Below are 16,576 nucleotides of genomic sequence, written 5' to 3'. Positions count from 1 at the left end.
ATGATAAATTAAAAGACAAACTGCAATGGCTATAAAATGCATAGCAGGGAAGTTTTTCCCAAATAACACACCTGGGATAAACCTTTATTTCAAACCAAATAAAGACACGGACACAAAATTAAAGTTGGAATGAATGACGGTATTTATTTATTTTAAACTAATAGGACTGTAAGGCGGACGAGAGCAGGGCAGTCAGGAACGCAAAACCAATAAGGTGGAAAGGTCAGACCATAATACCACCAACCCAGGATCATACCTTATCTATTGGCCGGTGCTAAGATCAAGTCCAACGGCAAGACTACACCCCCAATAAACTCCGCCAGTATAAACCATACAAAACTGGCCCAAAGGTCCTACTAACAAAACGGACCAACCATGGTATGACACCATAACCGCAGGGGGGTAGTGACCTATGACAAGATCAACCAAGCACCATATGCACAGTTACAGACTGCACTGTTCTCCTACCCTCAACAACTACATTCAAAGTTATGTAACCAATTGTAGGGAGGGCGGGCGGAATCCGGAAGCAGGAAGGGCAGAAGCCTCTGCACACTGACTTATAACTGTGTATAAGTCCCAACCCCTTCCTGCACTCATTGGCTGAAACTTACAGGAATCCACAGCTAATAGGTTCTTTGGTAAGTCACTCACCCGCATGATTTTAACTGCGTTTAGTCTGAGGGACACACTTCTCTTCTCTGGAGAAAACAACTTTTTTCTCCAGATTTTTGGCTCATCGCAGCATTGTAACTAGACCCCATAGAACCTGTAATTCTGTGACATTGATTGCAAGTTATTGTGTGCAATGACTTGTTATTAACAGTGCTGTTCGAAAGCAAGATTTTAAGCTGCTTAAAAGAGTTCTGAATCAAAATGCTTTTTGTTAGTTTGATAGAGGTCTGCACTCTTAGTACAGGGAGGATCCTGCATTTTTTTTTTTGTAAACGATAGGAACAAATTGCTGGCACATTCTACACTTTATACCTAGCAGTTGATGAATGTCCTGTTGCTGTAGTATTATGCAATAAAGTAAAGCAACATCGCAATCGACAACAGCAAAATGTAAGTAGCAGAGACAACAAATGCAAATTAAGTTCTGATTGATCTTGCTAAAAAAATCCACGCACAGCATATTTAGCAGTGTTCCAGAAAAAAAATATTTTTTATTAAGTATTTTGCCAGGAAGAAATACATTTAGAGTCACCTCAGGGTTTTCAAGTCTATGATACATCATGTATGACATGTAAATGTTTTATAATCATTACTTAACTTCTTAGCATATGATTTACCTCTGTTTTATTAAAACTGCTTTTTTATTAACTATAATAATACATAGTTGAAAAATATGCTAGCAGTAGAGTAAGCTAAAAACTGAGGATTTTTTAAATGTTCAAAGAAATATAATTAGTCTAAATATAGACTCAGATTATATCTACCAATGAAATGTTATTTTGTACACACTCATATTCAGCCTTAATAATCTTTCATGTTATCCATATGGAATGATAAAAATCAAAGTGAAAGGTAGGATCCATTACACATATATTTTAGGATTTTTATATGTAATCCATTTTATAAAGTAGTATGCATTAGAATAGAAGTTCCTTTTGTACATTGTTTTCATTATTTTTCCACAGTTTGGGTGTGGTAAAATAACAGTTCATCTCTTTGTGAGTCAGAATTAATACTGAGTACACGAAACTGCTGAAGAACTGACTTTTAACTTTTGGGAAAACATGGTAATGTTAGGATAACGATCTACATGCAATTGAATCTTTTACATTACACTAAAGTTTACAGAACCATCATTTTATTACTTGAAGTCTCTCTTTAACTGTGATTGTTTTTTATGGTTGTTATACTACAATTAATAGACATATGTTGCACATATTTGACTGGAGTATTGCTGGATTTTACATAAATGCATAAATGTTACTTAAAAGGCTTTTACCTCCTCCTGACTCTTGAAAAAAATATACATTTTTAACTTTTGCCAATTTCCTTTGTTAGTGTTTCATCATTATTATTTTTTCATATGAGAGGAATTTACACTGGTATGTTACAAGTTGGTGGAAATATAGCTAGCAATGTTCTTAGTGCCATGTTTTGCTTATGGCATGTAAGGTTGTGTTTTTTGAAAATTTCCTTGTTTTGACCACAGCTTCAACGGAAGCTGCTCCTGGCTACTAAGGTTGCCATGGTTGCTTTGTGCAGGGGATGATTGGGAATTTGAAGTAGCCCTGGAAAATATACTGAAAGTGGCCTGATGTAGTAGGTGTGGCCAAAATGGTGGTAGACGGGGTAAAATCAACAGTAGGAGCGCTACCATGCAGCGGGATGTGGGAGCAACTAACACCTCATGGTAAGCCAAGCAACTAATAAACACTCTAGACCCCCAACAAGTTTCAGCATTGAATCAATAGCATTCACATTTAACAAATAGGGCTATTTCTCCTAATTAGCGCATTATTAGCACCCCCATTGCATCAATAAATAACCCCACACACAGACACACACACACTACATCATTAACCCACACACACTACGACAAATCAACAATACAATCCACATTACACCAATAGCCATAACATTACAGCAATCAGCTATACTCCCACATTACAGCAATACTGGCAAATTACAGTAATCCCCCACATTACAGCAATACCGTCCACCCCCTCCACATTACAGAAATACTTCCCAGCCCCTCCACACTATAGCAATACCACAATCCATCAAAATTACAGCAGTCCCCTCCCAGATTACAGCAATACCTTGTCAACTCTCCACATTAACCGGCTATACCAACACAACACTACCACAAAACCACCACACCTCTCCCCAAACACTGCCCCTATACCACCCCTCTCCACACACACTGGGCCAACACCACCCCACTGCCCATAGATTGCACCTGACAGCAAGTCTGTTGCAACGAGTGTCATGTAGAAGAGGCAGTCAATGGAAATGTAGGGGAGGGAAGGATCAGCTCATAGGTGATCCTGGGGAGGGGCCAGCCACCATGAAGGACATGGGAGGCCGATCTCCTATGCGTACCCCTTGTCTGCCGGGTGAAAAGTATCTACTTTTTTATATTTTTTTAAATCAAAAGGGAAAAAGATAAAGACATGCGCAAATATGCTACCTTCCTACCTGAAAAAAATCTGTAAGCCCAATGGCCAATCCGCACCTGGCTCTGTGGTAGTTGATCATTGTCGCTGTTGCTCTATAGTCTCTTTAAGAAATGCAGAAATGTGCCTTTGCTCCTTGCCACACCTGTACAATCAGTTATATGTTTATTTCTAAAATTCCTTTTGTTTTCTGTATGTAGCCACACATAGTAATTTGCATAATTTACCTGTAAGCTAAATATTGTCCAAGCATTCATTTAACTTCATGACACAGAGATGTCCCTGCCTGGAGGTTTTCAATTGTTGGAAACTATGTAACCTCAATTATCTTACCAGCTTTTGGGTAAAAATAATAATAAAAAATAATAATAAAATATTGCCAGGGGAAAAAAAAAAAAAGAAATCGCAAGAAAACTGACCAGGAGTGAGTGGTAAGAGTCTACTTACTGCTTTTGCCAGGCCAGTGTCCAGGTATATGTAGATCCGTAACCTGGTTTTCTGAAAACCCTGCATTGTAAAAAAAGAAAGAAAATGATTCCAAAAATATAAAAAACATTCAAAAAATGTATTATTTTAATATTATTCACAATTGACAAAATGCTTTTTTTGATTAATAAAATAAAATGATATTGCCATCCAGAGATGGAGATAGGAGAAAAAGGATTACTGCAGTATGTGTAAGGCCATGATCCATGTTAAATTGGAAGGTTATCGCTGGAGAAGGACGGCAACTCAGATGAAGTATAGAGAAGGCTTTAAATTAATAAAAAAAAGAAAAAAAGAGACAGAGTATTTATATGAATATATCCAGATAAATGAACATGGGGTATTAATTACACTGCAGCTCTTAATGGGTCCGTCAAACCCTCAAAAAACACATGCAAAAGCACTGTGGGATTAATTGTACCCCGTATAAAATGTCAGTCATCAAATAAGTATCTATCAAATGCTCATATAAATATTATACTCATTTAATCCAGCAAATCACAATAATACAGTAAATCCTCATATACCTACATAGAACCTCACAAATATCGTAGAGGGATTAAATAAAATTAAAACAAAACAACTCATTTAACATAAAAAATATACACACACCACAAACATAATATATATATACATATTAATTAATTATGTGTTTGGAGAGTGCAGAGTATCCCTGTTTATATATATATATATAATAAACACAAAGATATATATGGCGCTAGTCACCACAGCGTGCGTATTAGAGCAAACGTCTCAACAAGATATATATATATTATCAGTCCCAATTCAAAAAAGTCCACATTAAAACGTCACTCGACTCGTGTAAGAGTGGCAGCCTTGAACACCTGAAGCCAGATGGTTGGTCCGGACAATGGAAAATTTTACTGAAACAAAAGACAGGCAGGGCGCCTCATAGTGTAGTATCAATTAGAAAGATGGGAATGAGTAATAACATGCGTACCGTGAGGTAAGCAGCCGTAGTTTTCACAGAGAAAGTGGAGTAGCTTCTGCTGTGTTCATAATCCTCCAAGTCTCCATCAATCAGCAAATAGAAAAAGCAAACAGTGTGACACCGTACTAAAATTTTATGAGGATAATACACCATAAACCACCAGGGTTCTATAAGGTGTATGGAACCAAGATCCCATTATGAAATATTGGATCACCATATACGTGTGAATAATAATAAATCTGCGTACCAAATCTAATAAAAAAATGTCACATCTCAGAGCAATTTTGATTGTAGGTTCTCACACATGCCCAGTAATTGGCTTCTCAATCCCAATCTCACTCAGTCGGCGAAATTGAATCAGATTGAAAAAAAAGAGGTATATTGGTATATATACACAAGGTTTAATACAAAATGCAATAAAAAAACACTCACATGAGGTAATAAGAATAGCGCAGAATGCCCGGAATACAGCTCAACGCGTTTCGTCCTGCAACACCAGGACTTCATCAGGAGCAGTATATATATATATATATATATATATATATAACTAAAGTGCAGCAAGCCCAAGTGCTACTTGTTGCCGAGGCACAGGTGGAAAACACCAGGCTCTTAAGGGAAGAGTTAGTCCAGGTAGGCGTGACAGAAATGAGCCACCTGGTCCAGCTCTGCAAAAACTGTCGCCACCTGATGCCGTAGAAGCATATCTGGTGTCTTTTGAGGGAGTTGCAAAAAGGGCAAAATGGCCTCCTGAATATTGGGCTGACAGGCTGGTGCCATATCTGACTGGCTCAGCAAGCTTATATGGATCTGGATGACCATAGGGCCTCTGATTATTTGCATCTAAAGTCTGAGATATTGTCTGGGATTGGGGTTTCCGGGCCAGTCCAAGCCCAGGGCTATCATGAATGGTGCTATTATAAAGATAAACCGGTCAGAGCACAATTGGCGGAGCCTTCCAAAATATTAAAGTAATGGCTGTAGCCTGAGGAGAACTTGCCTTCTTGGATTATTGAAGTTCTGGCGCTAGATCATTGCATGTGGGGGCTGAACAGTGGTCTGCAAAGGTGGGTGCTGCAATCAGACCCACAAACTTATAAAGAGTTTGCCACAGTGGTAGAGAGGTTTTGTGCGCTACAGCAAATGACTAAAGAACCTGCATTTGTGCCAAAGCCAATGCCACATCAAAAGCCAGACTTGACAACCCTTGCTAGAGGGCCCAAGGGCAAAACTGCTACAGAGAGAGGGCTAGTTATAAAGGGGTCTATTCTGAAGCGCTTCGAATGTGGTGAGCCAGGCCACTTTAAGGCAGAGTGTCCTAAAGTACCGGAACCCATGGGCTGTACTGTGACACATATTGGGTCTGCTTTCCCAAGCTGTTTTACCATGAGTTCCACATAAGGAAGTCCTTGTTTGTTCCTGGTGACGGTGCTAATCAACCAAAACCTTGTCTTGGCCTTGATTGACTCTGGTAGTGAACTTTCGTTGGTTTCCAGCTCTGCCTTACCCAAAACTGTAACTACTCGGTTGCCCAAGGTGAAGGTCTTGTGTACATGGGCTGTAGGAGAGAACACTTCTGTCAGTCACACTCAAAAACCAGTTATGATGGTAGCTGCCATAGCACCTATACTCCAATATCCACTCATTTTGGGGTAAGACTTCCCACTGTTTAATGAGGTACTCGGTGAGCAGGTCTGGCTGGACATGCTGGCAACTGATGCAACGGTCGGAAGCCTGATCTTAAAGGAGCCGTCTAAAAAGTCACAACATTTGGACCTCGATCTTTGGGAACCGCCAAACCAGAATGCCATCCTGGGAATCACAGCAGAAGTTCCACAAATGCATCCACCTGTGGGGAAACATGAAACAGTCCAAACTAGCAATGGCTGGTGATGTCGCGGATGAGCCCACCCCGCCTGTCGGTGAGGATTGGGACTGGTCCGCAATACCAATTTTGTTTCCTTTGCAGGACTTTGCTCGGGACCCCAACTTAATGATGCCAGTGTTAAAGTGTTAGTGTTAAAAGCAGCACACACACATATCTGTGGGGGGACACCTGGGGTAGGATAAAACGCAGGAACAAGTTCTGCTCAGATATTACTGGCCTGTAGTACACATGGCAATGAAAATGTATTGCTGGTCTTGTCCCATTTGCCAGAGAACCTGTCCCAAATCCATGTACAGGCCACCTCTCATTCCAATACTAATAGTACAAGTTCCTTTTGAACGGCTAGCCATGACCTTGTGGGGCCACTGGAAAAATCCACACATGGGCACCAAAATATACTAGTGGTGCTTGACTATGCAACCAGATATCCAGAAGCAGTTCCCCTATGGAACATAAAGTCCAGCACCATAGCTAAAGAACTTGTATTGATGTTTACACGCTTGGTAATACCCAAGGAAATTCTCACAGACCTGGGCACCCCGTTCATGTCCAAACTGATGAAGTATATGTGCCAGTTGTTAGGGGTGATGGCTCTTCACACCTCCGTGTGCCATCCACAAGCAAATTGCTTGGTTGTACACTTTAACTAGAGATGAGCGGGCTCGGATTTCGCTAATGCGAGCCCACCCGAACAGTGCGGATCCGACGGGATCCGAGCACTGTTAGGGTACTTCCGGCCACCCAAGGAATGCAAAACGAGGCTATGACATCCAAGTCTTGCGTCGGATCTCGCGAGACTCGGATCTCATAAATGCCCCGCTCGCGGCCGCCATCTTCATTCTCCCTGTGGTTACTGAAGAGGGAGGTTGATGTGCTCTGTCCTGCTGATTACTTTAGTCAAGTGGAGCTTTGTCCTTCTGAGTCCATTAGTACTTTGTCCAGTGCTCTGTCCTGCTGATTACTTTAGTCAAGTGATGCTTTGTCCTGCTGAGTCCAGTAGTACTTTTTCCAGTGCTCTGTCCTGCTGATTCCAGTGGTGCTTTGGCCAGTGTCTGTGCTGCTGAGTCCAGTGGTGCCTTTGTCCTGTATTTGTTTCTGATAAGTCAATAGCAATTTGTTAATTAGCCAAAAATCATTTAAAAATTTTAAAAAAAAATTCTAAAAAAATAATTGAAAAAGTATAAAAAATATTATAGAGCAATATATTCTTGCAGTCCCAAAAAAGAGGAACTGCCATTTCTATTACTACGTTCATTGTTTGTGCAGTCCAAAAAAAGAGGAACTGCCATTTCTATTACTACGTTCATTGTTTGTGCAGTCCCAATAAAGAGGAACTGCCATTTCTATTACTACGTTCATTGTTCATTATGGAATTCAGACCAGTTGGAGGAGGTATTTTGGTACCGGGGCCACTCCACTACGCAGTCCAGATAGATACGTATCAGATATTAAAAAACGTTGACTGTTGCTGCCAAATCCAAAATTAATGAAAATGACCTGTCATCGTCAAAAACAAGAGGTATTGACGCACTCGAACTACACCCTGTATATGCTGCAGAGGATGTAGGAGCAGCCATCTGTGCAGTGGAATTCAGACCAGTTGGAGGAGGTAGGAGCAGACATCTGTGCAGTGGAATTCAGACCAGTTGGAGGAGGGATTGTGGGCCCGGTACCAAATTGGGTACCGGGGCCACTCCACTATGCAGTCCAGATAGATGTGAGGTGTTCAGAATAGATTGGAAATTAGTGGAAATGATTGTTATTAAATGTTATTGTGGTTAATAATAGCGTAGGAGTGAAAAAAAAAAAAAAAAAAAACGGTATTTTAGCACTTTTTATGGTTTTTTAAAAATAAATCAGAACCCAAAACCCTAAATCAGAACCAAAACCTGTCGTCGGGTGTTTTGGCAAAACAAATCAGAACCCAAAAAACAAAACACTAAAAGTGGCCGGTGCACACCCCTAACTTTAACCGCACTTAAAATCACACACACAGGAAAGCTGTGACTCAAGAGAAAAAAGATTGGGACACTCTTATTCCCTATTTGATGTTTGCCATCTGTGAAGTACCTCAAGCTTCAAAAGGGTTTAGCCCCTTTGAGTTATTGTTTGGGAGACAGCCCAGGGGTATCTTGGATATGTTAAAGGAAGGATGGGAGCAGCAAGGTCCCAGGGAGCCAAATCTGGAACAATTTGTGTTCCAATTGTATGAGAGGCTAGGAAAGATAGGGTCCATTGTGCAACAACATGTAAAAGAAGAACAACAGAACAAAAGTTACCCAGGAAAGCAAACTTTTTGTCTATTGGCAGGGTCCATATGAAGTTCTAGAGGCTGTCGGTCCTGTCAATTATAGGGTCCGCCAGTTAGATAGGAGAAGGGAGTGACAAATATACCATGTTAATCTCCTTAAACCTTGCATGAATAGGAAGCCTCTCTTTGAGTAGTGAGTACTGCCATTGAAAAGTCTGAGGTGCTCATAGAGCCAGCTATATCTATTAAGCAGAGACAACAGACTAAAGGAATGATTCGCCAGAACAGGGATGTCTTCTCTTCTATTCCTGGGTGCACTACCTTAATCAAACACGACAATGTCACTTCGACAGGAGTCATTGTAAAACAGAAGCCGTATCGCATTCCCGAGGCCAGACAGGTGAACGTGAGAAAGGAGATCGAGAAAATGCTCCAGCTAGACGTGATTGAAGAGTCCACTAGTGAATGGAATAGTCCCATTGTGCTTGTCCCGAAACCCAATGGGACAATTAGGTTCTGCTATGACTTTAGGCGCCTAAACAGTGTGTCCCAGTTCGATGCCTATCCGATGCCATGTGTGGATGAACTGGTAAAAAAATCTTGCTGGTAGTAACATTCTGACTACTCTTGATTTAACAAAGATATTGACAAGTTCCCCCAACTTGCACAGCCAAGCCAAAAACTGCATTTTCCACCCCTGATGGTCTCTTTCAATATAACGTCCTACCATTTGAATTGCATGGGGCCTCTGCCACCTTCCAAAAGGCCATGAATAAATTGCTGCAACCTCACACAGCTTATGCAGCTGCTAATTTGGACGATGTAGTGATTTATACCCCCAGACTAGGGATCACATCTAGCCAAAGTCAGGGTGGTCTTAATTTTATTACGGTCTGAAGGACTAACAGCTAACACAGAGAAATGTGCCATACCCATGAGAGAAGCCATGTATTTGGGGTACGTTGTTGGGCGAGGGTGTGTATAACCCCAGCTAAACAGAGTGGAGGCAGTCAAAAATTAGCCAAGTCCAAAGAAAAAAAAAAAAATCGCAGTTAAGAACCTTCCTAGGCTTAGTTGGTGGTTCTTAAGCCACTTCGCCACTAGAATTGTTCCACTTACGAACATGTTAAAAAAAAAAGTTGTCCAGATAGATTAACCTGGTCTGACTCTGCAGAAGCAGTCTGGTCAGATCGTCACTTAGCTCTTTTTTCCTCTGTTTTTTTTCCAGTTCTACAAGCTCCGGGCTTTACCTGGTGGTTCTTCCTTCAAACTTATGCCTCTGGTGTCGGCTTAGGTGCAGTCTTGTCACAGGAGAAGGATAGAGTAGAAAACCCTGTCCTGTACCTAAGTCGCTATATTTTTGTTCCCTCGGAAGTATCTGCCACCGTGGAGTAAGAATGTCTCATCATAAAATGGGCTACAGAAGCTCTGCGCTATTATATCCTAGGCAGAGAATTCACCTTAATAACAGACCATGCACCACTTTGGTGGATGCAGAACAACTGGGAGTTAAATGCCAAGGTAACCCGCTGGTTCTTTTCACTGCAATCTTTTAAGTTCTCAGTATAACATAGCAATAAAGAAAAAGGAACCGTGCTGTGGAGAGTGGAATAAAAAGCATTTAGTAGGTCACACTAGAGGGACAAGGATTGGTTCAAATAAAAAACAATTTATTATACTGCAATTGATAACACACATAAATAATTAACATAAATAAAACATGAAGAGTATAAAATGGAGCAGGCTCCCAATAGGCTGCTAGGTAAATCAGATGATACTCAGTCTGTGGGACCTCACTAATAAAACATATCAAACTGTTCAAGGAATCCTCCAAAGGCTATTAGAGAAAAATAATCTCAAAATTCAAAATCAGTCCACTGGAGTAACAATTCTTAGATGCAATTCACTGATTTTAGTAGGTATGAATATAATGGATGTAAATAAATATTAATTATATATTCCGGATAGAGATTTCCAACCTATTAAACTCCCATATTCATGAGATATCAGTTCACATGCCGATATTGAGGAAAAGAGAAGAATATATATTCTTACCGGTAAGAAGTCTTATTGAATATATCCTCCGAAGGAATAAATCATACCTCATCAGCAGTATCGTTGCGGGACTTGTCCATTGCAAAGCAGTTAGACCGTAATTCTGCTGTCAATCGTCCGGAAACAACCACGCAGATTAAAGTTTTCACTATGAAGAATAACTCCTGCAGCCGTCCGTATAGCTGAGCTTGCTTCCCAAGATCAGGTCAAATACTGACGCATTTCGTTCTGAATCCCAGAACTTTTTTTTCAGAATGAAACGCGTCGGTGGAAACAGTCAGCAACTATATTTTTCTGCTCTTTGAAATGAAAACTCCCAAAAGGATCCATAATATTACCCCAGCAACAAATGTAATGGTGTTTGTGTAGGTTTTTATAGGCTTCTTGAATGTGAATAGCTCATAGGTGTGCGATTTGAGCCATCTCGTCTGCCAGAGACACCTCTTATCTGGTGGGTTTTTCGGTGGGTTTTCCAGTGACCTGCAAAAACGCAGCTTAATATATCTGGTGATTTGAATTCAGAAAATGTAAAACAAAATGATTGAGATTTGAAATGGTATCATCTTCCTCGACAAGCAATCAGCTCAATTCCTTTGTAGACCCTCTGACACTCTCTCCTCATTTGATCCCACAAATGAAGAGGAAGTTTCTACTCTTTTCATCTTCCTACTCTACCTCCTGTCCTCTTGATCCCATTCCCTCTCAAATTAGTAGGTTCCTGTCTCCTGTGCTCATTTCCCCTCTAACTAAAATTTGCAATCTATCTCTTTCTACTGGTATTTTTCCATCACTATTCAAGCATGCAGTGATTACTCCCATTTTAAAAACAAAATTCTGACTCAAACGCTCAGCTCCCATGCCCCTCCAAGCTTCTCAAGATAATTGCCTACACCCGCCTAACACACTTTCTTACAGCAAACAACCTAGTGGATTCTGTTCAGTGAGGCTTTCACTCTCAACACTCCACAGAGTCTGCGCTGACCAAGGTTGTCAATAACTTCATCACAGCACAAAGTAAAAACCATTACTTTTGTCTAATTCTCCTGGATCTCTCTGCTGCATTTGACACTGTTGACCATTGTCTCCTCATACAAACACTAAAATCCCTAGGTCTTGAAGGGACTGTCCTATACTGGTTCTCATCCTACCTATCTAATCGCTCTTTCAGTGTTCATTTCTCTGGTTCCACCTCTGCTCTGCTTCAGGCTCAGTCCTAGGTGCTCAGCTGTTCTCTATCTACACCACTTCTCTTGGAAAACTAATAAGCTCCTTTGGATTTCAGTATCATCTCTATGCGGATAATACACAAATCTATCTATCCTCTCCTGATCTTTCACCATTTGTGTTGTGTCACGTTACTAACTGTATTTCTGCCATTTCATCTTGGATGTCTTCTCGCCAACTCAAACTCAATCTTTCAAAAACTGAATTAATAATATTCCCATCCAAAAACAGAAGCTTCCTGCCTGACATTTATATTTCTGTTGATAACATGACCATAAATCACATGCCGCAAGCTCGCTGCCTAGGTGTAATTCTTGACTTACAACTATCATTTTTTCCCCACATCGACTCTATATCAAAATCATGTTACATACATCTAAAGAACATTTCCAAAATACGCACATATCTCACACAAGACACCGCAAAAACTTTAATTCATGTACTCATCATCTCCCGCATCAACTATTGCAATTCCCTCCTTACTGGTCTTCCCAAAGTCAGACTTGAACCCTTACAATCTATTTTGTATGCAGTGGCTAGATTGATTTTCCTTGCAAATCATTCTTCCTCTGCTGAGCCACTATGTCAGTTTCTACATTGGTTGCCTGTATTTCAACGAATTCAATATAAAATTCTTCTACTAACATACAAGGCCGACAACAAATTGCACCGACATACATTTCCTCACTTGTCTCAAAATATCTCCCAACTCGACACCTCCGTTCTGCACAAGATCTGCGTCTCTCTTCCAGTCTCATCACATCCTCCCATTCCCGGTTACAGGACTTTTTTCGGGCTGCACCCACTTTGTGAAATTCCCTCCCTCGCACAGTAAGACTTTCCTCTAGTCTTCAAACCTTCAAGCCTTCTTTGAAAACCCACCTCTTCAGACAAGTTTATGATATTCCTCAACCCCCATCTTAATCTCCCTAGGTTACCCTATTACCACTCTCTACACAGCTAACACAAGACAACAACCCTCTGACCAACATTGCTGTGTGATTGATCACACAGTCCACTCAATACTTTTACCTTTGCATTCTAGCTGGTCCAGTGTGAAATATTATGTAGCACAGGACCTTGTGTTTCAAACTCCCATTGTCCCATAGATTGTCAGCTTGCAGCCAGAGTTCTCTTACCTCTCTGGTTGTCTGTATTACTCAGTATTGTTTTATTAAACTTTGTTCCCAATTGTAAAGCGCTACGAAATTTCCTGGTGCTATATAAATAAATGTTGATGATGATGATGAGATTTGTGGTGAGTTGCATTTGTCAAACACGGCTTTCCAGCAACTTTCCATTGATTTAGCCTTTAATAAATCGGACGGTTTGAAACCCAACCAAACAGTTGTCGAAAACCAGCAAGTTGCTCAAATCGCTCCTGAATTTTCCCCTTAGAGATGGGACTGGCTAAAGGTGTCTTCACCAGTTTCTGAGGGTAGAAAACTTTGAGTTGACTTTGTATAATGAAACTAGTGCATATGGACCTGAGGCTACATTCTTTTAACTGTTTCAGCCCACAAAATGGATAACACTACAGTGTAGGTGACAGGTCAAATTTCAATATTGGGAAGATAACTGTGAGCAACAGTGGGAGCTGGTAAGATAACATTTTAGCAAAAGCTTCAATATACTTTGATGCAATATACAAATCTGAAACAGAAAGACAGATAAAACAATAAATAAAATGTTAGTTTCAAACAGACACAAAGCCTAGCACCCTATACTAATCTGAAACATGCTAACTCCACAGTCAATACATAACAGATACATGTTGCACTGGTTGTGAAATGAATAAGTCTAATCCTTAATTTATTAAATATGCTTCCACCATAAACTTTTATTAGTACAAAAACTTTTTTAAAGAAAGTTATTGCAGACATCACTGAGACTGCCAAAATATCTATCTAACCCATCTGACCAGGATGACCATTCGCTTATGATAAGCAAAATTTTCATGGGGAAGCCTAATTGTATGTGAAATGCTCACATGACTACAGAACAGAGCCTATTCTTGCAAATGTTGAAGCTGCAATATGGTTGGAGGGCTATATGGTGCCAAATTGCCTCCAACTGAAATGATCTGGCTTAGTGCTTGTACTATACCTTTACCTCCAGCTATTTACAATACTGATTACAATCGCCAACATTTACACAAACAAAGATAACTGTGCCCACAGCAGTCCAAACTTTATTAGGTCAAAGTTTAGGTGCAGTGAAACGCACTTTCATAATAACAAAAAAATAAATAAATTTATATATATACATATATACATATATATACACACACACACACAGTAACCAATTATCCAGCCAGCACATTAGAGATGACTCCTCCCATTAAAATCTGATCAATGCAGTCAGCCAGACTAGAAGACAGAGGCTATACACATAATTTTAAAAATATAAAATACTTTAATACAAATTGTATTAACACTCATCACAAACTCATGTGAATGAGACAAGCATTTAAACCCCTAGAGGCACCAGTATTGAGCATATAGGTACATTATGCTTCTCTCACAGTTGATTAGTTAATTTGTTATTATGTATCTTAATATTTTTAGTGTTATTTCAATATTTTTTTCTTGATGAAAGTGTGTCTCACTGTACTTAAATGCTGAATAAAAAAATACAAGAATGAGCAATGAATTAACATGTTAAATGCTTATATTGGCTGTTGCAGACCGGGTATGCAGTGTCCACCAAATAATCTAGTTCCAAGGACTCTGTAAAGATCAAACTAATATTTTTAATGTTGTACAGATACTGTAGACCATAAATTCAATGCAGTCTAAAATACTGTCATATTTGACTAATGATTTTGCAATATTAGAAATCATTTAGAAAATGCATCTGATGCACACTGCCTTAATATTGCATCTCTGTGTCAAGAAACTCTGCTGAGCGCATTACAAGGTACACACCTATCCTTCATTTCCCGGTAGACAGCTCTGCAAATAGAATGACGTCTCATTCTTTAGTTAGGGGGGGAAATCTGAAGAGGTGTACTGTGTAAAAGTCACATCAAAGTTCAATCTCCAAACCATTTTACTACCACAGTTTTCACTAAAATAGTGACCTGCAGATATACTTATGTTAACTTTAAGTCTGTGGTGAATGGTAGTTTAATATGATCTGAGGCCCTGAGCTGTAGGTATGCCATAAGCACTCACCTTACACGCAAGTCTTGGCTACATGTGCGTAGTAATTATAACTATCACATAATGTGTCTGCTCTTACCCTGTCCTGCCCAGTACTTAAATATTCAGTTCACTTTCAAAGCAATGTAATATTTCATATGCAGTTACTCACACATGATAGTAGGTTCGCCTGGTTACAGTAGTCCCACAAGCTCCTTTACAGGCTACAGGTATACATACTGTCTCAGATAGTCACTACTTTGGCACTCCTTTAAACATACCCTCTATCATATGGTGCTCTCTTACTGGATTTCCCCCTGCCTCTTATTCCTGAAAGATTTCCACATTGCAGTCATGCTGGTGCAGGCAGTGACCCCTTCCACCGGCTCCACTAGGGGGTGGTTTTGGGGTCTAGACCGGCTTTCTTCTAGATAGAACACTTTGTGGCCACAGGGCCGTGGGTGACATTCCCATCTCAGAATTCTGAGAACGTTTTTCAGGTTTCATTGTGTTGTCTTCCCTGGCATGGGAAAACCAAGTTGGTCGGGCAGATAGACTAGGCATTTTTGTGCCTCATCCCTTGGTCATTCCACTTAACAGAAATGGAGCCATCCATGCTACTTCCCGGCCATGCCTGACCACCTTCCTGGTGATCTCTGCCTGCATTCACCAAGAGGTGTGGCAACAATCCTTTAAAGGTCGTAAGGGGGTGTTATATTTATATACAGTATATATAATCCCCACAGTAATATATATATACATAATCCAAAACACTACAGCAGTGGTTCCCAAACTTTTGCAGTTCGCGGCACCCACCATTAGTCTCCATGATTTTTTCAAGGCACTCCTCCAAAATAATTATTGAGCAGTCCCGTTTTATAGTTAGTTGGGTCAAAAAAACGTAATAAGTATTTAGGTCAGGACAGAAATACTTATTTAGTTGTATGCAACAATAATACACATAAATCCAAGGGAAAAGAATATATTTAGATATTTTTTTCAATTATATTTCTGTCAAAGAATAATTTACAGCTAAGTCACACTGTACCCTCCTTCATCTCCACAAACTCTGTGCCCGCCTTCATCTGAACAGACTCTGTGCCCTCCTTCATATCCACGCACTCTGTGCCCTCCTTCATATCCACGCACTCTGTGCCCTCCTTCATATCCACGCACTCTGTGCCCTCCTTCATATCCACGCACTCTGCCGCCCTCCTTCATATCCACGCACTCTGCCCCCCTCCTTCATATCCACGCACTCTGCCCCCCTCCTTCATATCCACGCACTCTGCCCCCTCCTTCATATTCACGCACTCTGCCCCCTCCTTCATATCCACGCACTCTGCCCCCTCTGCATTCCCCTCACTCTGCCCCCTCTGCATTCCCCTCACTCTGCCCCCTCTGCATTCCCCTCACTCTGCCCCTCTGCATTCCCCTCACTCTGCCCCC

The 16,576-nt window shown here is 40.5% G+C and overlaps 1 protein-coding gene across 1 annotated transcript in view; it reads left to right on the top strand.

Annotated features, from left to right (window-relative positions):
• Positions 1-953: 953 nt before the first annotated feature.
• LOC142099234 (flavin-containing monooxygenase 3-like) overlaps positions 954-16,576 on the top strand; it is a 54,752-nt gene continuing 39,129 nt past the window's right edge. Inside the window, exon 1 of the mRNA XM_075182479.1 lies at positions 954-1,065. The gene's annotated coding sequence lies outside the window, so the exon portion shown is untranslated. The remainder of the gene's footprint in view (positions 1,066-16,576) is intronic.

The sequence above is a fragment of the Mixophyes fleayi genome, chromosome 8 (assembly GCF_038048845.1).
Source record: "Mixophyes fleayi isolate aMixFle1 chromosome 8, aMixFle1.hap1, whole genome shotgun sequence".
NCBI classification, from domain to species: domain Eukaryota; kingdom Metazoa; phylum Chordata; class Amphibia; order Anura; family Limnodynastidae; genus Mixophyes; species Mixophyes fleayi.
Note: the sequence above shows the minus strand (reverse complement) of the source record. Positions and strands in the feature narration are given on the sequence as shown.